Source organism: Vicugna pacos, chromosome 22, assembly GCF_048564905.1.
Source record: "Vicugna pacos chromosome 22, VicPac4, whole genome shotgun sequence".
Taxonomy (NCBI): Eukaryota; Metazoa; Chordata; class Mammalia; order Artiodactyla; family Camelidae; genus Vicugna; species Vicugna pacos.
The window spans coordinates 20092238-20116087 of NC_133008.1; the positions used below are offsets into that span (position 1 = coordinate 20092238).

The 23850-nt window shown below is 46.8% G+C and overlaps 1 protein-coding gene and 1 non-coding gene across 14 annotated transcripts in view; both read left to right on the top strand.

The window, feature by feature from the left end:
- Window positions 1–23850, top strand: part of ATP10B (ATPase phospholipid transporting 10B (putative)) — a 414699-nt gene that overhangs the window by 128314 nt on the left and 262535 nt on the right. For 2 of the 13 annotated variants that reach the window (XM_072947279.1, XM_072947280.1), the window contains 2 exons: window positions 4947–5095; window positions 6524–6659. The exons of 10 other annotated variants lie outside the window; for them this stretch is intronic. The gene's annotated coding sequence lies outside the window, so the exon portion shown is untranslated. The remainder of the gene's footprint in view (window positions 1–4946; window positions 5096–6523; window positions 6660–23850) is intronic. One more of the 13 variants, XM_072947281.1, reaches the window with a different exon arrangement.
- TRNAV-UAC (transfer RNA valine (anticodon UAC)) lies at window positions 13881–13953 on the top strand. Its single transcript has one exon. It is a non-coding gene; the product is annotated as a tRNA-Val (tRNA).

The window sequence follows — 23850 nt, forward strand, 5'->3', positions numbered from 1 at the left end:
ATAATTCAACACAAGTCAGTGTGATGAGAGCTAGGCTGTTATAGGGCAGTTTTTTGAAACTCAGAGATGTTTACCTAATCCAAATCCAGGTAGACAGAAAAACCTTCCAAAGGAAGAGGTATCTTAATTTGAATCCTGAATGAAAATGTACCCGAAAGAATCCTGAACCGGAAGTCTGGGATCCAGGTCCCTTTTTTTTTTTCTTTTTTTTTTTTTTTTTGAGTTATTAGCCTTGGAAACATGGACAAGTCATTTAACATCAAAGAACATCAGTCTCTTTATCTTAGAAATGGGGATAATAATACATCTCAAAGGATCAGGTAACAAAAACATATGTGCAAGTGATGGGTAAATTCCAAAGCATTGTGCAGAGTGCCAAGGGAAGGTATATGAAGTACCACTGCTGTCAGTATTCTAGTATCCCAGCCTGTGTGTGCTTGGATTGGTGCCAGAAAGTTTGGCTTTGCCTTCTCCCAGTACCATTCATCTTTGAAAGTGCTTAAAGTCACTTTGCAACCAAGATCCACAGATGGAAACCCAAATTTCTTGCCGGCTTAACTCTGCTGATATTCAGTCTTCTCTCCCACCCCCCCCCCAATCTCTGACCCTGTAAGTTTTGGGTTTTTTTCCCCTACTCTTCCTACTTTCCTAGGAAGCAAGAGACTGGTCCATAAATATTTATCACTATGCTTTGTGATTTGTAAGCAGATTTGAGAATAAAATCGTACTATTTCAAGCATCAAGGTTGAATAGCTTTCAAACTAAAACCGAGCTCTATTGCGAAGCAAAGAGGAGGAGCAGGCTTTTCCATGGCTGTACAGCGAGATTTATTTTTGTGTCTCATCTTTCATAACGCGTAGCATCTCTCTCACGTCACGGGGCAGCCCTTTTCACCTATCAACCTTGGAGGCACCAGAGTTAGACATCTCTTCTCCTCAGTGGAGAAGTACATTTTTCCACTAATGAATGTAGCAGTGTCCAAGTATGATGCCTGGAATCACCTCTGAGGCAGAAAACCAAGCTCCAGACACCCTGGGCCCAAAGCCCAGAAGACCAATGTCAGTTTCCTCGGTATATTTGGAAGAAAGAAAACATCCAACATGAAGGGTGAGCAAAGAAGGCAAAAGATGACTTGAGAGGGAAAACAAGAGGACCCACTAGGTGTTAACCTATGGTGGCGATGGTCGTAGCCTTCCCCACGTTGTCTCAACTCAAGATAAGCAACTACTCTGTCTTAGAGACGGACTTTTCTAGAAAATCTTCCATCTAGATGAAGAGTTTTTATCCAAATATCAGACTTCAGAAAGCTAAGGTAACGGCTACCTCTCATCTCAACACACCCTCCACACTTGCTTAATCTGACTAAAAACTCAACTTGCTAAAATAAAGTTAAAGCAGTAGGTTGAGGGAAGAGTTAGTGGAGGGTTTTGTTTTGTTTTGTTTTGCTTTCAGAAGAGGTTGTCATTCATTAAAATCCAGCTGAAGACCTTTGGGGCCAGATGTTTCCATCTGGGGCTCCTTTACATGAGAATAATGCAAAACAGTTAAAAACTTGAATTCTGGAATCTGATTATGTTAACTTTAATTGTTCATGAAGGGTTTGGTGAAAAAGCAAATAGATGAATGAAGTGAAATTTTCAAGGATTCATCGTGGTTTGTTTTTTTTTTCCTATCTAGTCTGCCCCTATGGAAAATAAGGGAGAAATGTCAGTTTATTACAGTCCTCTTGTAAGTATCCATGTCCTAGACGTTTCTCCTGTGCAATCTCTCATGTTGCCTGATGCCTTCCCTGTCAGCATGACCTATGCTCCAAACTTCCACATTTCAAAACTTACCTGTGTTGCTTTCCATTCATAAAGGAAATTAGATTTTCAGATTTTCAAGGTTAAAAACTAACTTCCTGGTAAGCTCACCTGCGATTTAATAGTTGTTGACTCCTATTACCAGTATGCCAGCCCTAACTACATTTTATAGGAACTTCATTGAGACAAATGCCTTCATGAACGGGAGTATATATCTAATTCTAGATTGTTCAGGAGGCCAGTGGAAATGTAATCTGGAGTGCAGAAGCTCTCTAGTCTTCAGATCATTCAGCCTGCCATCTAGATCTAGTTAGCAATAGCGTTCATACATAGGAAATAATTGAGATTAAAGACAGTGTCAATCATTCAATTTTCAAAACTCAAGTCTAGGCCACTGGTGCCAAAAGCCTCATAAATGAGCAGCTGCCTAAAATGAATATTGTGCTTTATGTATTTCAATGCATTAATCTTAGAAAACTGAACCAAGAGGACAGGAAAGCTGTTTCTGTATTCTTTGAAAGTCCAGATCTTCCGAGTGGGCTCCTCCGTTTGGTTTTCCTGCATCTGTTATTTTGCTGTGGGCTACCAGCATGCCAAGATGTAAATGATCATTACACGTTAAATAGACCATTTTTGCTAAAGAGAAGGCTCAAAGGGAAGATAAGGGGTAGGGGGGCGGAAATCTGCTATAGGCTGCATTTGAAAAGAGGTAGCTGTGAAGGACGTGATTTGAGCTGGAGGAAGTTGAAGAAAGACAGCTTCATGTTTGAGCCCATCTTTCAATTTTTAGAGGAAGATGAATACTGAGCTTAACACAGATGGAGAAGAAAGAAGAGCAGAAAAGTGGCGATGCGTGGTAGAGAAAGCAGGTCTTTGAGTAAAGACACCTGCTCTGCCACTAATAGGATGCTTTGATGGGGAAAAAGATGCTTTGGAACCCAAGTCTGGATTCACATGAAAGATGAAGATGGATCAAACGGTCTCCAGAGGCCCTTGGAGGAATGCTCTGATGCTTGAGGACTTCAGAACCCTACTTGGGCTGCTTTGAACCTATCAGCTCGGTGATTAAAATCTGCACTTAGACACTCTTTCCTTTTGTGCCATCTCAGGGTGCCTAGCGGTAGATGAGGCACAGGGGTCAGTTCCCAGGTTTTGGGATCTAAGGAATGTTGTCTCACCTTCTCAGCATTGATGCCAATTGTGTATTTTGGTTGATGATGCGTAAAACAGATTGTGAGAAGTAAACCCTCCAAGCTGTGCTGCAGAACCATTAGACATGGTGTTTCACCTGCAGGTTACGTTTTTTAAAGGATTTGTCTGTAGATGCCTCGTGGAAGCCAGCCACAGTCATGTGATGTGCTTTGGACCTTTTAAATGGGCCGTGTTTCTGGTTGAAAGGGAGTCCAAGCAGGCTCCGATCTTTGGAAACAGTGGGAATAATACAGAGCCTGGAAAAATCTCTGCAGTTGGGCTGCTTTTGTCCCAGTCATTCATTCATTCATTCAACAAACATCTATTGAGGACCTGTTATGTACTAGGCATTGTGCAAGGCATTGAGGAAGCAGAAGTAAGACAAACTTACCCCAGTGAAACTTCCTATGTAAAGGGTACTATGTCAGTTCCGTGGGAGGTAGCCTAGAGCTGGAAGTCAGGGAAGTTCTCCCTCAGCACTGGCACCTGAGAATTGAAAGCCGGGTCTCCTGCCTCTCCTAAGCCTTCCATTTCTTTCAGTATTCCTCATATGAGATATCTCCCATTCCCTACCTCTGAACACACTACAGTTTACCAGGGTCCCCTTTGAGTGGGACATCAGACTTTGTGAAACCCAGATGTATCTGATCTGGAAAGAAGGAAAGAGGATTCCGCAGCAGGCTAATGCCTTCAAGACTGTGAATCCTTCTTGGGGTTGGGGTCTTGAGGCTTTACAGAAAAACTGGATGGAGCAGAAAAGGTGATAACCATCAGGGCGTTTTACAGGGTGCTGCATTCTTTTCGACCTTGCCGATCTCCCTGGCATCACAGAGGAACTTCGGAGCAGTCTATCCATGCTTCTGAGATTATCAGCCCATTGCCTCCTTCCTGGTTAAAGCTACTGGATGTAAAGGAAAAGTCTGGTGGTTGTTTAGCATAAAAGCAGCGAGGGAGAGAAAGCAAATTGCAAGATTTCTTAGAAAGAATCAGCAAACAAACAAAACATAAATACAAAACAGAAACAGACTCACAGACATAGAATACAAACTTGTGGTTGCCAAGGGGGTTGGGGGTGGAAAGGGATAGACTGGGATTTCAAAATGTAGACTAGATAAACAAGATTATACTGTATAGCACAGGGAAATACATTCAAGATCTTATGGTAGCTCACAAAAGAAAAAAATGCGACAGTGAATATACATATGTTCATGTATAACTAAAAAATTGTGCTCTACACTGGAACTTGACACAACATTGTAAAATGATTATAAATCAATAAAAAATGATTAAAAAAAAGAATCAGCAAATAGTTTTAGCACCAGGGAAGTCAGTTCGTTCATTTCCTACTCCTTCACACCTGTAGGACTTGTTAAAATACAGATTGATGGGCCTGAGCCCAGAGTTTCTGATCCAGCAGGTACACTGACTGAAACACCTGGCACGGGCCAGGCTCTGTGCTGGGCCCTGGGGATACGGGAGTGAACACGCTGGGTCCCTGTCTTCCCAGATTTAACAATTTGATGGCGGAGGCATACCTTAAACAACGTTCTGATATATACAGTTAATTTTAAGACAGTATCACATTCAGGCCCCTCTCCCCCCCAGGATATCATTAAACTCTGTACTGGTTCTCAGACTTCGGTGAATGTAGACATTATCTGCTGTGGTGGGTGTTAAAATAATGCACATCCCCCAGGCTCTACCATCAGCGAGCCCCAAAGGTCTGGGGTGGAGCCTGAATGTTTCCCACATTCCCCAAATCACCCTGGTGTCGGTGGCCTTCCTCCCACACTCTGGAAACAGTCCTTTATGAAAAGGCATCACTCTCTGCTGATGGCTTCTTAAGGCAGTCTCCTAAGTTGAAGTAGGCCAGACTGTCTTTCCTTCCGTTTTAATAAAGGAGCTCCTCAAAATTAAATCTCTCTGCTTCCCTCTCTTCTTCTGGTATTTCAGCAGCCTCCAGGGAGCTGTTTTCATTAAGTAATTCACAGAGAGAACACCTGTTCAGGTGGTGCCTTGGCTTTATTTGGAAAATGATGATTAAAAACCCAAGTCTCACTCTTTCTGGGAGGAGATGGGACATCTCCCATCTGAAGGCACAGGTAATGTTTGTTGAATGGGAGGGTGCGGGTGGAGGGGAATGTCCCCTAGACTGGGTTCTGTTTTCCAGCAGCCTCTGGTAATATTGAAGCATGTGGGGAAGGCACAGGGGTCTGATCTCCCATGACCATCTTGTCACTGAGGGGGACCATGTGGGACTGTGTGAGAGAATAATCCTAAAATGACTTACGGGCTCACTGGCACAGGACGAGTGTTAAAGGAGCAACCTGATGGGATAAATAACTGACAGGCTTTAGTTGCTGCTCCTTCAAGACATGGGTGCATCATTAAAAAAAAAAAGATGAGGGTGCGAGCGATGATAATGTACAGATAAATCATCACCAGCCCAAGCTGCCCAAGGCCTCTGAGACACTTGCCAACACTGAATCCATCACCTCTGGAAGCAAGACCGTGCCCAGAAGGGTTGCCCTTTTCTCCACATTCCCCACTGACACTCCAGTGCTCCAGTAATGGCCTTTTCCTGTTGGAAGATTTTGCCCCTTTCTGTATGAGAAAGGGCACATGCAGGTCCAGTTCACGTGGTCAGACTAGCTTCACAAGACATTAGCATCGTCTGTAACAAGAGAAAAAAGTCCAACTTCTAATAAAATTAACTGGAAATCATGCCACATAGCAAATGGATAAAAGTTCTTTGACTCCCACTAAGAGAAAAAGTAATTGGGTTCCTATCAAATTATATTACGAAAGTTGAAAAATTGGTGTCAGACTACAGTCTAAAAGGAGACCCTGAAATGCATTCACAATGACTTTTTTTTAATTGAAGTAAGTCAGTTACAATGTGTCATTTTCTTGTGCACAGCACAATGTCCCAGTCATGCATATACATACATACATTACTTTTCATGTTCTTTTTCATTAAAGGTTATTACAAGGTATTGAATATAGTTCCCAGTGCTCTACAGAAGAAGTTTGGGGTTTTTTTCTAATCTATTTTTATATATAGTGGCTAACATTTGCAAATCTCAAACTCCCAAATTTATCCCTTCCCACCCCCTTTCCCCTGGTAACCGTAAGATTGTTTACTATGTCAGCAAGTCTGTTTCTGTTTTGTAGATGAGTTTGTTAGACAAGATATGATAAACCTCCTAGCAGAAAACATAAGCAAACATTCTCTGACACAGTGACTTTTGGTCCACAATCTTTTGTTAACAGAGCCACATGCCAATCTCCACAAGTGATTTTCCCTCGGGTCAAAACTCCCCACCCGTTGTGCCGTTATGGCTTTTCTCGGCATTCATTCACAAATGTTTATGGACCATAATGCATGCAGAAGACAGACTGAGTCACTATAGGAAGGCACAAAATTCAGTCACAGAAAAATGCCCTCCCCATTCGGGGAAACAAGGTGTATGGAAACCACGTCATCCTATCACAGACCTAAAGCCAACTGTCCACATCCTTACCGGCAGCTCCCACAGTGAAGAGATGGGAACAATCAGAGAAGACTTCTTGTAGGAAGCAAAAGAAAATCTTGCAACGAGTCGTGAAGAGGAACCAGGATTCCATTCTAAGCAGAAGATCCAAAAGGCTGAGCTTTTTCATCAGGTAAGTCTTTCCCTGATGAAACCTGGAAATTACAGAAAATAAGGTCTGTCCTGAATTATCAAATAAATGCAAACTTAAAATAAGTATCTTCCACTGATTAAATTGGCAATATGAAATGATTATCAGCAAAGTTGGCAAATCCTGCTTTGGGGTTGTGAGTTGCTGTAACTGTTCTCCAAGGACATTGGGTAATGTGTGTCAGTGGCTTGAAATGTGTTATGTGCTTTAAGATAAATGTGCCACTTCTACAAAACGATATGGCTGTTGCTAAATATAAAGAACTCCATTTTAGAATTTTTGTAAAATGGAAAAAATACAAAAATCTGTATGTCCAATAGTTGGAGACTGCCTAAATTAGGATACATTTATGTGATGAGATAGTGGGGTGACTATTTAATAACTTAGAAAATATTCCTAGCAACTGATGAAGAATATGATCCAATTTTGGCTTTGAAAATACTTTATATACATTAAGAAAGAATCTAAAAGTCTAGAAATCAATCGATGATTCTGAGTCATAAAGTTCAGGGCGATTTGTAATTTTTTTTAACTTCTCTGTCACAGCCACACTTTCTGTAATAATCATGTATAAACTTCAGAAACCAGAAAAACATGAAAAGTATTTTTTCTAGAGGTTGAATGGGTAAAGGTCAGTGTTTTCATTGCTCACAGTGTTAAGTTCGGATTCCATGGTGTGGCCCCGCCTACCACTCCACCCTCATCTCTCATTATCCTCCTGCTAGCCCTCTCACCATGATCCATGCTGGTATCCAGGTTTTTTCCCATTCCCTTCTACCACAGAGCCTTGATATAGTGAATTGTATTATTTTTGCAGCTATTCATGCCCACCCTTTTCCCTGTAAGAGGATTACCTTCCTGACAGTTGCCATGTACCTTGCTAGGTCCCCAGTGTTTAAGGACTATACATCCCTGTCCCATTGGCTTTGAGCTTTGGCCAAAGGAATTTAAACAGACCTGAGAAGGCCGCACTCAGTCAGAAGCCTTCAGAGTCATGGCGGGTCCCCACCAGTGCTCTTGGCCTTTCTTTATGCTCCAAGAATGTCTCACACAGGGGGCTGTTCCTTCAGTCTGAGCCTCCGAATGAGAACCAGAGTCATAGCCCAGGCAAAGCTACAGTCACCCTACTGCCTAGTTGTAAAATCAGCAAGTAATAAACCTTGACAGTGTAAGCCACTGAGACATGAAGATCATTTGTTACTGCGACAAAGCTGACAAATACATAAGGCACATGGCATTTCTCTATTGGGAATATTCTGACAGGCCATCCCCACTGCATGTAGCTAACTCCGTCTCTTCCTTCACATCCCTGTTCTACTGTAACCCTTGGACCAGGTCAAACCCCTTCTCCCATGCTCTCTCCACACCAGGTACTGTTCCTTTTCAATACTTAGCACAGTCATAATTTCACCAGTTTTGTGTCACTGTTCAACTGATACCTGGTCTGCCAGCAGGCTATCAGCTCCTTCAGAGCGGGGGTCATGGCTGTGTGTTCACCCATTGTATCCCCAGGACCTAGCGCAGTTCTTGACACGTAGTACATCCTCGATTGAAAAAAAAACTATTCAAATGGATACATGAAGGAAAGCCTGAGTAAGCTAATACAGAACCTAAAACACAGAGGTGAGAAACATAAATCCAATGAAGCAGATCTTTGGAAGACATTACTGGTCTTCAGGTGAGAAAACATCAAGAGTCTTATGCTGCAAATAAATATGTGGTCACAGTGTTCAGGTTTGCCTGAATAGTAAAAACAATGTTTAAGCACTTCACCGCTGTTAAAAGCATTTTATACATATTCATTCATATCATCCTGGTAACAGCCCTGCGGTGTAAGTGCTTCTGTTATCCCAGAGGGAGGAACAGCACTTTGCCCAAAACCACGGCACTGGGAGCTGGTAGAGAAACGGTTTGTAACCACTAGATATGCAGCCATTTCTTTGGTCTGAAGGGTTCGAGTGCTGGGGAAGTCGGGCAGAATTGCGTGGACGAGGCAGACAAACGTTTATCCTGAGCATCACCCACTGCATCACCTGGGGTCACCTGAGCTGCTGATGAGGTGGGGTGGCCGGCCCCAAGAGTGAAAATAAAGCACACAGGTTTCCCCACACCCCTCTCATCAGTGGACGCCTACCCAGTGCCCTCCGCCAATTCACGGGTAAGACGGTGCCAGCAGTGACTTCCTCATCAACGCAGTTCAGACCTCTTCATACCCCTCGCTGTGCCTCGCACAGGCCCCTGCACACAGTAGGTGCTCAGTGGATGTGCTTTGAATCAAACGGCCATGTAGTTCTTGCTTTATGATGAGAGTGACGGGCAGGGACCATCATAGGAGATCTAGTTGCTTGGATGATAACTCCATTTGGGGGAGCAGATGGGATGTGAGTCTCTCACTCTAAAACTAAACTTGACTCAAAAAAATAAGGAATTTGAACACTGATTGCCTCAGCCGAGGCGCAGAAAGAGGAACTGATTGTGGGGCCCACATACCTGGTTTCTTCCCCAAAAGTAGGGGTACGGTGAAGGAGAAAGAGCCTGTGGAGGGGGCGGGGGGCGGTATTTGCTTTGGGACAGGTGGTGTAGTGGGGCAACAGCGTGAGGTCTGGGCCTCAGGTGGGAGAAAGGGCCAAACTCGAGCTTAATGTCTTTGGCGTTGGCTGACATGATCAGGGGTTCGACGGTGCCATTTCCAAGGCCTCTTACAGCTGCAGGACCTGTGAGGCTCATGCTGCAACCTCTGACAAGGCTCATTTATGAGGGGGAGGGAGGGGGAAGATACTGGAGTCAGCTGCAGAATTCCTGAGGGCAGGGGTAAAAGAGTGAATTGGAAACAATGGAGAACAGCTGGTGGTCAGCTGAGTTTAAAGGACTAAGTAAGTATAGCTCAGTGGTACAGCGCATGAGGTCCTGGGTTCAATCCCCAGTACCTCCATTTAAAAAAAAAAAGACACCAAGAAATGCTAGCCTGGGGGAGGGGAGTTTCAGCCCATTCTCGGGCAAAATTCCTTTAAAGTCCAGGTGCCAGACCACCCACCGCAGAATTGCCTACGGAAATTTTTAAAAATACAGACTCCTGAGCCCTCCTGGAATCTCAGAGTTTCATGCAGAGATCTGCATTCTTAATACCCAGACAATGCCTGTGAATCCTAAAATCTAGAAACCTCTGATCTGCAGAGAGAGAGGATACTTGCCAGGGAAGGGAAATAAAATCCCAAATGCTTAGAGTAAGACCTGAGTAATGATGCCTTTTTTCAAGGATAAGTTAACGCCTTATGTTAAGCCCACCTGTGGATTGAGTGGAACGGCAATTAATCAGGATGACTAAGCACTTTTCGTAATAGATGGGGGTGTGCGTTAAACTCTCCTTGCTGCTCTCCCCAGTACTTCGCACAGAAAGAAATACTCTCCTTTTGGCCTGTCTTCCCTTTCCACTGAGAATAAAGGTAGCCGCCGCCGCCGCCGCCGCCGCCGCCGCCGCCGCCGCGGTCCTGAGAAAAGCTGGACCCCGGAAGTCAGGATGCAATACAGCCATGTCTCTGGCAGAAAGATGGAGCTCCTTGGCCTGGATTGAAGCCACCCTGTAAAACCGCTAGACAGAGCCCAGCCCCATCTCCTGACCCTTGGCCTTCAAATTCCTACAGTTTGTAAATTAATCACCAGAAAATGGATACTTTCAGCTGGACCAAGTTCCCAAGTTCTGGCCCTCACCCACCCAGGGGCTCGCTCTTAAAATACACTGGAGGGGCCGGAGCTGGGCTAGGGGAGACCAGGGCAGGCATCTCTCCGGGGTGAGCTCTGGGCTCCTGAGCCAGTTAGGGCCGCCCTGCCGGGGAGCCTTGGAGAACAAGGGTGGAGATGCAGGGCTCTGAGAGAAGCCTGGAAGCCTGGGGCGGGCGGGGCCCGGCAGGTTCCTGCAGCGAGAGGAGGCGGGGGTGGGGGGGGTGGGGGGGTGGAGGAATTGCATTCAGGTGTGTGACTCTGGAAGGCTAGGCTTCAAAAGGCGTTGGTGCTGCTCCTCCAGCCGGAGAGGAAGGAGGCTCTCCCACTAGCTCTCAGGCCCCTTCGAGGGGATAACTGGCAGTGGTTAGTGCCCAGTCTCCCTCTGGCCAGTGACCCACCAGAATCAAAGCCCAGGGAGTGCCTGACCAGCACCGACTGGCCCGTCATAGCTGTGGCACCGGCACCAAGGAGAGGAGGTAAGCGCCCTGCTTGATACTCAGACCGGGAGGGCAGTGTTCTCAGCTCTCCCCACTGCCTGCTGGCCTGGGGCAGAGGGGCTGCTTCCGAGGGAACCTCTGAGTGCTGGGGGCTGCCGCTGTGTCTCCCATGAGCCACCTGCAGCTCTGGGCTCCCAGGGCACCTCCTTTCTCAATTTGGGGAGCTCTGTGCTCACGCTGGAAGGCCCCTTGCATCCAGGTGACGGGGGTCTGAGGACAGCCACAGGTGGTGATGGTGGTCACTATACATGGTCTTGGCTTTTTCCATGGCCGACAAGCAAACAGCGTCCGCCTTTGCTGCCTACAGCTTGGAAAGAATGACCTGTACAGAAAGCCCATAATATGCAGTCGTCGGTTGTTACCTTTCCTATTTCAGGGGCTCTTTCCAAAAGCTTACAAAGCCATTATGCAGGATTTTGAAAGAAGTAAATTGTGTGAGGAAGACTGAGAGTGAGACAGAGGTGGGTTTTCGATGGCGATGGATAAAATAGTCACGGTAAGAGCTGCTGGAAAGCTGGCAGTTGCCAAACACGCGGGTGAAGGGCTTTTCGGCTTGGTGCAGCCAGCGGCACAGGTGTCGGTAATGCCCACAATTAGTGACGAGGATGCCCAGCCCCAGGGAGGCTCACTGAGCCAGACCAGGTTAGCTGGTCTCAGGACGCGCTCCCGACTTAGGCTGAGGAGGTCGTGTTCGGCCGAGGGTCTCCGAGAGTCAGCGCACAGGTGAAGAGAGGCTTTACAAGGAGGCTTTCTCCATCTCCTGTTGCCATGTTCAGGAGCTAATTGAGACCTTGGTCTCTACTTCTCCAGCCTCAATAATCCCTCGTTGTGGACGTGGAGACTGTTAAGAGCCCACTGTCAGCAATATGTAATCACCGTGGTCTGTGCACTTAGAATTCAGACCGTAGCTGGGCAGTGGAGCTGGTCTTCAAACTCCAGAGGAAAGGAAGGTGTTGGAGAGCCAGACACTGAACCAGTGCACTATGGTCACTACGAATTAAACCCAACCCCCCCCCCCCAAATGGTTTATCAGGCCTCATGTGGCTCCAGCCCTTGCCTCGTCCCCAGCTTCACCTAATACCGGTGCCCTCAGTCCGCGGTGAGCCAGCGACATTGCCTGCCTCTGTCCTTTCCCTCCTCAGGCCCTGCGGTCTTCCCTCTGCTGGGAGCATGTTCCCTCGGGCTTATCCTGTATTGCGGTCCCTTTTTTCAGGAAGGCTGCAGCTCAGACTTGGCCTGTAAAAGAGGGCTTCCCAGACCAAAGAAGCGCCACCACCACTCAGATCACACTCCCTCCCCATACTGATTGTCTTCATTACACTGCCGACCATGTGAAATTCCATCATCTCGTTTATTTTCTCTCTTCTCGCTCCGGCTACAACTCCATGCGGGTAGGGACCGTCCGTGTTTCCTGCCTGCTGGACACTGCTGGGTGCCCAGGGCTTGGCAGATCTCCCAGTGATAACAGGGGTGGGCTGATGTTTGGTGAGTGAGTAATGGAAGGGTTTGGGGAATACCATGACCACCAGTTTGCCTGCCTCTTATCTCACACCTCGATTCAGTCTCCCCTGGGAAGGCAAACGTCTCGGTCTAGAAACTGAATTAAGGAGCGCACCAGGGGCAACTGTTTCCATTCTTGGAGTAGCGTGTGGAAAAACGCCAAATGGCATCGAGTGGATTTCGTTCCCTGAGAAACAGCGAGGTACCGATAAGGCTGGCTCTGCTGGCCGGCCTTGATAGGCCACACTGCCTGTGACTCAGCCCAGCACGCTCTCCGGTGCCCGTGGCATTGACCTTCGCCATGCTGGGGTACTCGGCATGCCAACGGGGTTTCCCAGAGATGAGAGGTCATCCTGCCAGCCCTGCTTCATCAGGCCTCTCATTCAAGTTCCCAGCAGCCTTTGCTCACACGTCTTTTGCTATTTTGGGTGCCCTTCCTTTATAGGATAGGAAGAGGCCCATATTTGGGAACAGGGGGGCCCAAGGGTTTCTCTGGGCTCTATCAGTCTCTGCAACTGGGGGCCAGTCCCTTAGTGCCTCCACTTCTCATGTGTCTCCTCTGTAAATGGAATGAGAACAGCTGCCCTCTGTAGCCGGGAAGGTTGCTGTGAGGTGATGCCAGCCCTTTGCAGAGTATTCAGTGTGACAGTGTTGGAGAAGCCAGTGGAATAAAGCTCTGCTCACAAGCACCCGGCCCTGCAAGCGGTGAGGAGCAGAGAGTATGTAGGGAAGTGTGTTTGTTCTGGAGAATTTGACTTGCAGCAAATCCACAATTGCAGAAGACATCCCTCAGGAAGAGACTTGTCTGCAGGGTTCCTCCTCCCGGGCAGCTACCTCAGGAATCGACTTACTCACTTTAATTAACAGCCAGCCTGTTTGCTTTGCAGCAAGCAGCCTTCAGATCCAGCCCAGTGGCACTTCCTCCTTGGCAGGCACACAGCACTTGGCAGAATTTCACATGCTGCTGGTTTTTATGGGTCCTGTCTTGGTCTTACGTGTTCTTCGTTGTAATGTGCGGTACGCCTTCCTGGCATCAGCCCTGGGCCTGTCTCTATTTGGCTTAAGGGACCTCTGATGTTCCTGTCTGACCCTCGGGTGGTTCTGTGATTCTTGTTTTAAGGCAGTCCTTACCTTAGGCTCCTCTCCCGTGTGCTTTTCTTGAAGTCCAGGTTTTTTTTTTAATGCCTTTTTTGAAAGCAAATAGATCTCTGAATTAGGAGCCAAACCAGAGGCCTGATGATTTTCTGAGGAGGAAGGGGTCTGTAAGCAAAGTTGTATCATGGGAAGAAAAATGATCTTACATGTCCGGAGATGTGGGCTTGAATCCTGGCCAGGTTTCTCAGTAATCCTCTCCCGACTCCTTGGGCCATGGTGGGAGACACAGCCATATTAGCAGCGGACTTTTGTTGCAGACTTAGGGTTAAGAGGATTCCCTGGATAAGCTCACTTCATGTTCATGCTGACTGTTCTTGTTTTTGGAAGTGAGGGAGGGTATGGCTTAGTGGTAGAGCATGTGCTTTACATGTACAAGGTCCTGGGTTCAATCCCTAGTACCTCCATTAAAAAAAAAAAATCTAATTATCCCCGCCAAAACAAAACGAACAAAAACAAAATTCTCTAAAAAAAAAAAATTTTTTTTTAAGTTTTGGAAATGGGGAATGTGAGACTCAGGCTGCAAGGTCATCAGGTAACAAGTGACGGAACCCAGATTCAAGTGCATACTGGTTGACAGAAGAGCACGTGCTGTTGTCTGTCAGGTGCATTGCTTTCTACTGGGCTGCACTACCTTGGGGTCTCTCTTCATACCCAGTTGGACATCCCTGGGCCTGCCGTCCCCACAGGATGCCATCCAATGAGATAATGCTGTTCAAGGTCCATGGAAATGATGCAGGGTCATTTCACCGTTTCCCATACATCTTGGTTACCAAGATTTAGAAAAATGTTCTACAGGTAATTTCTTTTCTCCAAGTGGCCTTTCAAGAAAATGACAAATATTTTCAAAAGAAAAAAAGAAAAGCAAAAAGGTGTATCTTGCCAAAAGGGAACATGAGAATCATTAGCCCTTACCCAGAGAAGAGGTTTTCTACCAAGCTGAACCCCAACTGTTTCAAATTCTTTAAATCCTGAGGAGAATTTGCAGGTCCTTTATGCTCTGCCAGGGATTAATGATGCAATAAAGACAGTCAGCATTTATTAACTACCTCTTCATACTCACCACTGACAGGGAGCATTTTCCTCATGTGAACTTGAGGCAGTTCTTCACAGTGTTGAGGGTGTGGCCTTGGGGTTTAGAGTGCCGGGCTCAGTCAGTTGCTAGCTGTGTGACCTTGGGTAAGTTTCTCAACCACTCTGTGCTTCAGATTCCCCGCCTGTAAATGTACTGAACTTTCCCTCAGTGGTGGTGTGCACATTAGCAGAGTGGACACACATAAGATACAGAAACAGTGCTGGGTATGTAACGTCCTCTCAAATGTTTGCTGCTGCTCCTCTGCCCTCAGTCCCTTAATAAGCGAGGTCCTCTTACTCCTATCCTGAAAGTGTAGAAACTGACAGAGTCAGGTCATAGGCCTGGAATCAGGATCTGAGCCTCCAACAGCGTTCGTCCCAAGCCTTCCCTCTTGTGTGTCTTGAGCTCCTCTAACTCTAAAGAAAACACACATACCTCTGGGAACTCAATTTGACAGGAGTTCTTACTCCAAGACTCAACCTGCTTTCCCTCCGTGCTTGTAGTTAAAGCTACGTAATGCCCTTTTGTTATCTTAAGGCTGGTGAGTGAAGTGTCTTAAGCGGTGTCTCTAGGCTATCAACCGGGCAGAACTTTCTCTTCTATTCAGGATTCTGTGTGTGGGCAGGCAACCACACTGGCCTTGGGGTGATAAATTTGCTCATGAAAAGCAATCAGTGTCTCTGCTCTTCCCCAAGACAGAGTGCTGATCTCACCAGTTAGGAGACTTGTCTCAGCTCTGTGATAACACTGTCCTGTGCTGGCTGGCTGGCTGAAATCGGTCTGTAGATGGTCTCTTGAGTTAGCACCAATATCAGTGTAAGTGACCAGAAGAAACTGGCCAGGGGTCTGCCTTGGGCTGGTCAAGGACAGATAGATGCCAGCAGGCGTAGGACCCAGTTAGACTTTGGAGTTACTATACCAGCTCACTCTCCCTGGGTGGGGACTCGATGCTGCAGTGTCAGAGCACCACGATACCCTGAAAGCCCCCGTTCTGCTGCTGCCAGCACCAAGTGTGCTTGGCTCTGAGATGGCTCCCAAATCATGACAGTAATTAGTAGCGGCTTCCTTTTATTGAGTCCTTGCTCTGTGTGGGTGCATTTAATGAGTTCATGTAATCCTAACACAACAACACTGTCAAGGAGGTTCCTGTATATCCTCCTAATTTTAAGGAAGAGGAAGACGGCATTCGTACAGCTCACAGGCTTGGCCAAGGGCACCCAGGGGAAAGTCGTGCCACCCGGACATACACCCAAACCTGTGCGACTCAACACATGTTCTTCACCTCTGTGCTCAATGGCCTCAAACTCCTTCTGCCTGAATCACCCTCTCTGAGAGGCTTCGATAACATATTCCCCATTAGCCATGGAGAAACCGGTCCTGCTGGGCCACCCCCCTGGGGGATGTAGACAAACCTGCCTCACCTGGTTTCCCTGGTCCTTCCCACCCTGGCCCCTGAGCCGGTTTTCCCTTTGCCTCATCTTATCCACATACCTCTGAGCTGCTTAACTACTCAGCTTGGCTTTCTTCCCATAACCCTGTAGTCGCCGGAATACCGCAGGCGGGAAATGTGAGGGTGGAGTTTGTCTCTCCAAGGCACCCTCACGCCATTTCCTACCCTTTTGAACAGTAACCCTTCCGAGCCGTTCCAGTGTTTTCCTTCTCTCTTTTCAGCCTGCTTTAAAAGCAGGCTGGATCTGATCAGGTTGTGAAGCCTACGTTCAGTGCTGTGAGACAATTCAGTCGCTGGCATTTTAGCCGGAGGCCTGGCCTGTGAATTGCATCCTTTACAAAAGCAGGTAAAACGATGGTCTGCATGGTGGCTGCCTGTCAAGAAAGTGCCTTCCATTGTAAGCGGCGCTTGTGCAGCTGGGCTGTGAAGAGGAGTCAATGCAGCAAGGAGGCGGGGAAATCTAGTTACGTCTTGGACCCTCAGTGTCTATGTGATCTTGCACAAATGACTTATTTTCCACAGAAGCGTAACACTCACTGCTTTCATTGTGTTCATCTTTACATATATTTACTGATCAGACTTTTACTGTGTTCTGGGCACTGCACTGACATATATATACACACACACATATATACACACACATATACACACACATACACACACACATATATATACACACACACATACACACGCATATACACATACACACATAAACACACATACACACGCATATACACATACACATACACACAGTTACACATACACACATATATACACACGTATACACACACACGTATACACACACACACGTATACACACACACACATATACACACACACACATACACTATTACCTTTAATTCTCCCAGTAACTTAATGAGATAAGTGCTACAATTGTCACTTGAAAGATGAGGAAAGTGAGGTTGGTAAGGTTAAACACCTGCCAAGTGGTGGAGATGGAATTTGAGCCAGTGATTTCCATGTGAAATTCCATCCCCCAGACCAGGATGAGGCACTGGCTGACGGTCCGATGTGAAATTCTTCCTTTTCTACCACAAGAGCACGCGTAAGTCTTTGTCTTGTGCACAGTCTGCTTTTGCAGCTCGTGCTGAGGGCGTTTTCCAGGCCACATGTCATCGCACTGCTCCTCCTCTGCCCACCTTCTGATGGGAGACCAGAGCAGCCCCAGCCTATGTCCCACCATCACTCATTTTCCCTGCAGCCCCGTCTGCGCTCCCTGTCACAGCAAGACACCTCATCACCAAGTGTAAATCTCACATTTTGTTTCCTAACAATTGAGAGATCTTGCAAACAAATGCTTGTACTTACCTCCGAAAATAAAACCATCTGTTTTCTCTTCCTCTGCGACCGCCAGATACCACTGCATTTCCAGGACACTCAAGAGAAGCAGAGCTTGGACGCAGGGGAGTTGAATGGGCCACAGAGGCAGGGGCTGGGAGGGGACCAGTAGGACGTAGGCTCAGGAACGTGAGAGTCTCCATCCTGTTTGTCACTATTTCCCGCCTGCCCCCCGGGGGGGACTCCATGCCAGGAGCTCAAGGGCTTATTCCCTGGATCAGTGCATTAGCTTCCTTAAAAAAGAGTATCTATTGCATATTTTTCAGGTACTTGTTTTTGCTTAAGAGGAAACAAAGAAGTGAGGTGGGTAAGTGTCGGGTCGTGGAATTACCTCACTCGGGGAGAAGTTTTCCTTCAGCCAGTTCTTAAGAGTATTTCTCTGCTTGGCTAGTCTGGACTGTCTTGGGGATGGAGCTGGTCATTTCCATCCTGTCTAGAAATGCGGTTTCTCCTGCCCCTGCTTCCCTAGAAGGCCTGCCCACACTTCCCCACTTCGGGTCACAGGTGGAATCTGTCTGGGCAGTGATGGCCTGAGTGTCCCAGGGCCCGACTTTTTCCCCACGTCTCCCTAACTCTCTTCCAGGAAGAGTTCAGGGCAGTAAGATTTCCATTCCTTGAGCACTAACAATGTGCCAGGCTCAACACTAAAGACTTCCATATACTACCTCCCTGAACCTTCACAAGCTCCCCACCTCACCATTTTGTACAGGAACAAGGCCCTGACCTGTGGAACGTGGAGTGACCTGCTGGTGGGTGGTGAGCCCTGGCCTCCATGCGAGGACTTGGCCCTCCCAACCGGAGCTCCAGCCATCATGGGCAGCACAGCCAGTGCCCCCACCGCCCCCGCCGAAGTCCATAGCATCCTCCCGTGTGAGAGGCAGGCTGGCCCTTCTCTGACTTTTCTCAAGCCAGTTACCCACCCACTGAAAGCTACCATTTTCTAGAAGGGCAATCTCCAGTGGCCTTACTGTAAGGAGTCTGGGGTTGATTGGGTTCCCTGTTGGACTCAGTGGGACACAGAATCGCTTAAGGGGCCTGAACCTTCATTCTTGGTTACCATTCTGCTAAGGGTGACAGAGGAGGGTCTGCTGTGTGGTCTGACCTAGAGAAAAAGGCCTGGAAAAGGATGCTGCTGGGCACCAGCTATGAGGCCCTAAGGGAAGGCTGCTGTCCCTGCTTAGTGTGTGAAGAGGAAGGTCAGCCGGGAGCTCAGGAAGAGGGCAGAAGTGTCCCATGCTTCGGTTCTTCCTGAGCCAGGACTTTTTTTAATTTTAATTTTTTTATTGAAGTACAGTCAGTTACAGTGTGTCAGTCTCTGGTGTACAGCACAATGTCCCAGCCATGCATATACATATGTACATTCGTTTTCATATTTTTTTCCATTAAAGTTTATTACAAGATATTGAACATAGTCCCCTGTGCTATACAAAGTCTATTTTTATACATAGTGACTAACATTTGCAAATCTCAAACTCCCAAATTTATCCCCTCCCACCCGCTTTGCCGGGTAACCATAAGATGTTCACTATGTCTGCAAGTCTGTTTCTGTTGTAGATGAGTTCATGGTGTCCTTTCCCTGAGCTGCAACTTTCACATCTGCTGCATGACCAGGGGCAGCCTTCAGTGATGCTTATTACCCAACATCATTATTTTGATGTGACTTAGGTTTATTTAAAAGGGAACTACTTTTACAAAAAGATATACACACCTCAGTGTTCAAAGCAGCACTACTGACAATAACAAAGATGAGGAAGCAACCATCGACAGATGACTGGTTGAAGATGTGGTATATATGTATAACGGAATATTACTCAGCCATAGAAAATGAAATAATGCCATTTGCAGCAACACAGATGGACCTGGAGATTGTCATAGTAAGTGAAGTAAGCCAGAGAAAGATACATACCATATGCTATCACTTATATGTGGAATCTAAGATAAGATACAAATGAACTTAATCACAAAACAGAAACAGACTCACAAAGAAAACAAACTTATGGTTACCAAAAGGGAAAGGAAGGCAAAGATAAATTATGAGTTTGAGATTAGCAGATACAAACTACTATATATAAAATTTAAAAAACAAGTTCTTACTATATAACACGGGAACTGTATTAAATATCTTTTAAACCATAACAGAAAAGAATGTGAAAGAGAAAATATATATTACTGAATCACTTTGCTATACACTAGAAACTAACACAACATTGTAAATGAACTATACTTCAGTTTAAAAAAGGGGAGCACTTAACTGGAAAATCAGTATTGCTTATGACAGAAGGTAACTACAGTTAAATACGAGGACCACAGAGCACCATGAGTAAACTCTAGGCAGATGCCACTGTCTGCTGAAAGCTCTGGCCCTGAGACTAACTCTTGCTTTGTTTCAAAGAACAGTTCAGTATTAACTGGCACCATTTCATGGGTGTGAAGTTTCAGTTTGGGAAACTGGAGGTGGGTGGTGATGATGGTTACACAACCGTATGAGTGTATTTAATGCCACTGAGCATACACTGAAGTGACTTAAATGGCAAATTCTATTTGAAACATTTTACCATTAAAAATGAATATTTCTTTATGTACAGTTATGAAACAGTTACGAACAGTTATCTCTAAGATACATTAAGTGAAAAAAGCAAAGTGCGAACAGTATGACCTAAACAGTTACTCATAGTTTTTTTTTTTTAAGAACATACATATACATACATGCATCTCTGCTTGGATAGGCAATGATCCCGTGGGAAGGATGACAGTAGTTATTGTATCCAGGGAAAGGGCTTCTGGCAATTAGGAATAGGGAGGGAGGGTCACTGCTATTTGATTTGTGTCCTGTGTATACGTGTGACTCATTCTAATTGACAGTTTTTTTAAACCCTTAAAAACTAGCACCACAGTGAAAACTAGTACCTTTAAAGCAGTGGTTCTCAGCCTTGCCCTCACCTAGACTCTAGCTGCGCAGAGTGAGGTCACCTGACCTGCAGCACTGGCGTCGCCTGGGAGCTTGGGTTTTGTTGGCAGCACAGCCTCTCAAGCCCACCCACACCCATGGAGTTCAAATCTGCACTTACCAAGGCGCCCCAGGGGCTTGCAGGACGTTAAAATGTGCGAAGCGCTGCACGGGACTAACTCAGAATCTGTGAGGTGGGGTTGGAACCTGGGAGCTGACTAAGGCACCGCAGGTGGTTCCCCAGAGCATGTGGCACTGCCGACCACGGACTTAATGTAATTGGGAGAACTGAAGGGGTTGAAGTAGAGCCAATTTTCTTAGCATGTGATTCAGTTTTATTCCATGTGGGCTCCGTGTGCCCCTTAGAAATCACTACCTGTCCCACACTTGGGAGCGCTGGCCAAGAAATGACTCTATCAGGTCACGTGCATGTCACATAGGAACCTACAGTATTGAGCTCCACCTGAGCTTGGTGGGAAAGATGTTCCCTTTATATGAAACAGACCCCAGTTCTACACCAAGACACGTGGTGATTAGTGCTTTTTATCCACAGATGGATCATAATGTCAGATCTTTCTAAAATCAGACTTTATAATTAGATACAGATTTGAATTCACCTCTCTGAGCCCTGTGTCCAGTGGGTTAACACCTGCCCCATAGAGCAGTCATATTTAAGTAAGATGGCGTAGGTGTTGCTTGATCCCCATTAGGTGATGATTACGTTTATGCCCACTTCCCCTCCCCTCCCATCCCCGTGTGGTCCTGGGTTTCTCTTGCTGTCACTGCTCTCTCCACATTTGCTTATTCTGCCTTGAGCATCTCATGTACAGTTGACATTTCTCCCATTGTGGTTGAAGCTAAGGAACTCAAGTTCCACCTCCCCCATCCCTTGACAAAGAATAAAAACTCTGCTGTCTCCTACCAAATTATCTGACACTTTTCTAAAATGCAACTGAAACCTCATTACATGGATGAACAGCTTTCCATCAGCTCACTCCTAGCTCCAATATTAGTATAATTGTTGCCGAGACGTTGCATTTGGCCTCGGAGGCAGTCGGGAAGGCATCGCGGTTAGTAATCCGAGATGGCTGCATGCACGCGGAGCTGCTGGAAGCTGCTAGGATTTCCGCGTGGCCAGATGATGCTGGAGAGTAGATTCCATGGCTTCCCTCTGTTGCCAGACAGATAGCAGTGAGGAGAGAGAGAGGGTTTCCGAGTGACAGAACAGATGTCCTTCCCTGAGGCATCCAGAGTCATCTTTTCAAAATGCGCATCTGAGCATGTTTCAAACTCCTGCTAGAAAAAAAAAAAACTACCCTCTGAGAACCTCTCCGTCCTTTGCCCGTGGAGACCAGCAGTCTACAGGGTCTACAAAGTCTGACTTGTAGGTATTCCTCCCGGTCATCCCCTCAACTCCTGTTTGTCTAATTAGTGGGTTGGCTTTTTCACTTGACTGAGTCCTTGCTTTGTGTGAGCCCTGATTCTCCGGCCGTAGACCGAGTCTGATTTTGTGCACTCTCGTAGCCCTGGGGTCTAATTTGTAGCAGATGCTCAGTAAATATCCATAGAAAATGTAAACGCACGCAAGAACGTCATACAAGCGGTCTCTGCCTAATCTGCCACCCCCTGCTTTGCAGTGTGTCTCCCAGCAACGCTGAAATGCTGGAAGTCATCTCATCTCTATAGGTACCAAGTGGTTTTCTCCCTTTGAGCTTTTGCTTAACTGTACCCCCGCCTAAGACTCTCACTGTATTCCTCACTCACTCTGTCTAGGACATCTCACTCTTACACAAGCGTTTTCTTCTACCATGAACTTCCCTTGACCCACCAGCCTTCTAGGCTATTCTGACCCTCCTTGATGTCGCCATTATGCTTCATCTATAAACTCAAGTCGTTTCACTTAACCCTGGTCTGTGTGTCTGCCTCTCTAACACCTTGAGAAAGAAGAAATGAGAAAGTATAGAGAGTGTGTGATGTAGCAGGTGACGGATGAATCAGATGTGTGGACGTGAACAGGGCATTGGATTTCATGGTGGAGAAAGAAGCGTGTCCTGTGGCCTCAGTGCTTTTGCACTTGCTCCTCCCTCCATCTGCATATTCTTCCTACCTCCTCTCCTAGTCACTTTACCTACCCTGCAGACCTCATGTCATGGCCATGGGGAAGTGTCCCCTGCCCCAACCCCTAGACTCCATCAAACCCCAGCTATATGTTCCGGCTCCTTATGTCTCCTTTATGAACTTACTGCTGATTATAAACTCTATAATCTGATTTAAGTTAGCCTCTCCCTTCATACCGGAAGCCTCGGGAGGACTGGCTTTATCTCCATTTTTCACCTAGCGTCGTGTCTGATATCCTGGAGGTGCTCTCTGAAATGAAGTGTATCACCTGTAGCCTTTAGTGTAACCCTGAATGTGAGAGAAGAGAGTAGGAAGGTGAGGATGCCCGGCTGCCTTTCCTCCCTGTGGTCCTGAGGGTGTTCTTCCATTGGCTCTGTGTGGAAAGTCCACGCCGTCATTCAGCATCGCCAGGACTTGCTAGGAAGCATCGCGATTGCTGGTTCCCACCCTGCCCTACAGGGCTCCCCTCCCTACTTCAATCAGGCCACAGATCTCCTGTGAGCTTGTTTCCTGGAACACTCAGCCGGTCCAGCTGCCAACTGCTGAAGCAACAAAGGGGCATGATGGCAAACCCAGAAGGGAAGGCAGGTGGCAGGGAGGACAGCAAAGTTGTCTCGTAAGTAGGTCTGACATCCCAGACACGTTCTGTCTGGAAGAATGAGCCTCATGACGTGCTGGGGACTGGCGAGGGGAGAGCTGCTCTCTCCCTCCTCCCCTGGCCACCTCACTCAAAGTGGACAAGAGGTGTGATTGGACTTGAAAATAAGGATCTTCTAGGTGACCCCCTCCGCCCACCACTTGTAGATGACCATTTTCCTGCCATTGACATCGACGTTCCTGATACTACCAAACCACTTCAAAGCTTGTCTTCCGTTTGGCCTGCCCTCAAAAGCCTTCTGGTGACTGTCCCCAGCCAGCTGGAAAGTTAGAAGTGATCAGACATCCAGGCAATCCAGGGCGAGACTTGGATGTGATGTTTGGAGTGAGTGTGTCCTTGACTGGTCATAGCCCTTGAGCCATGAGTTGGGCAGTGGCCTGGTTACAGCAAGGAGATCAAGTGAAAGGGGACAGGGCAGTGGGAGCAGGAGCGTGGTCCACACCCAGCTCCCCGTGCCTCATTCTACCTCCGTAAAACACGGGCAGACAAAATGAGTGATCTTTGCCTTATGTCTCCGGAGCTGTAGGTTTTCAAAAAGACAACTTGGAGCCACTATAGGGGGCCAAGGAGAAGGACTTTGAGACCATCCCACTTCCCACACTCTCACCCTCCTCCTGACACAGGCACACGCGAGCGCACGCGCTCACACGTACGCTCTTAACCACAACGTACAATCTCGTTCTCCTCAGTAGCTTTCA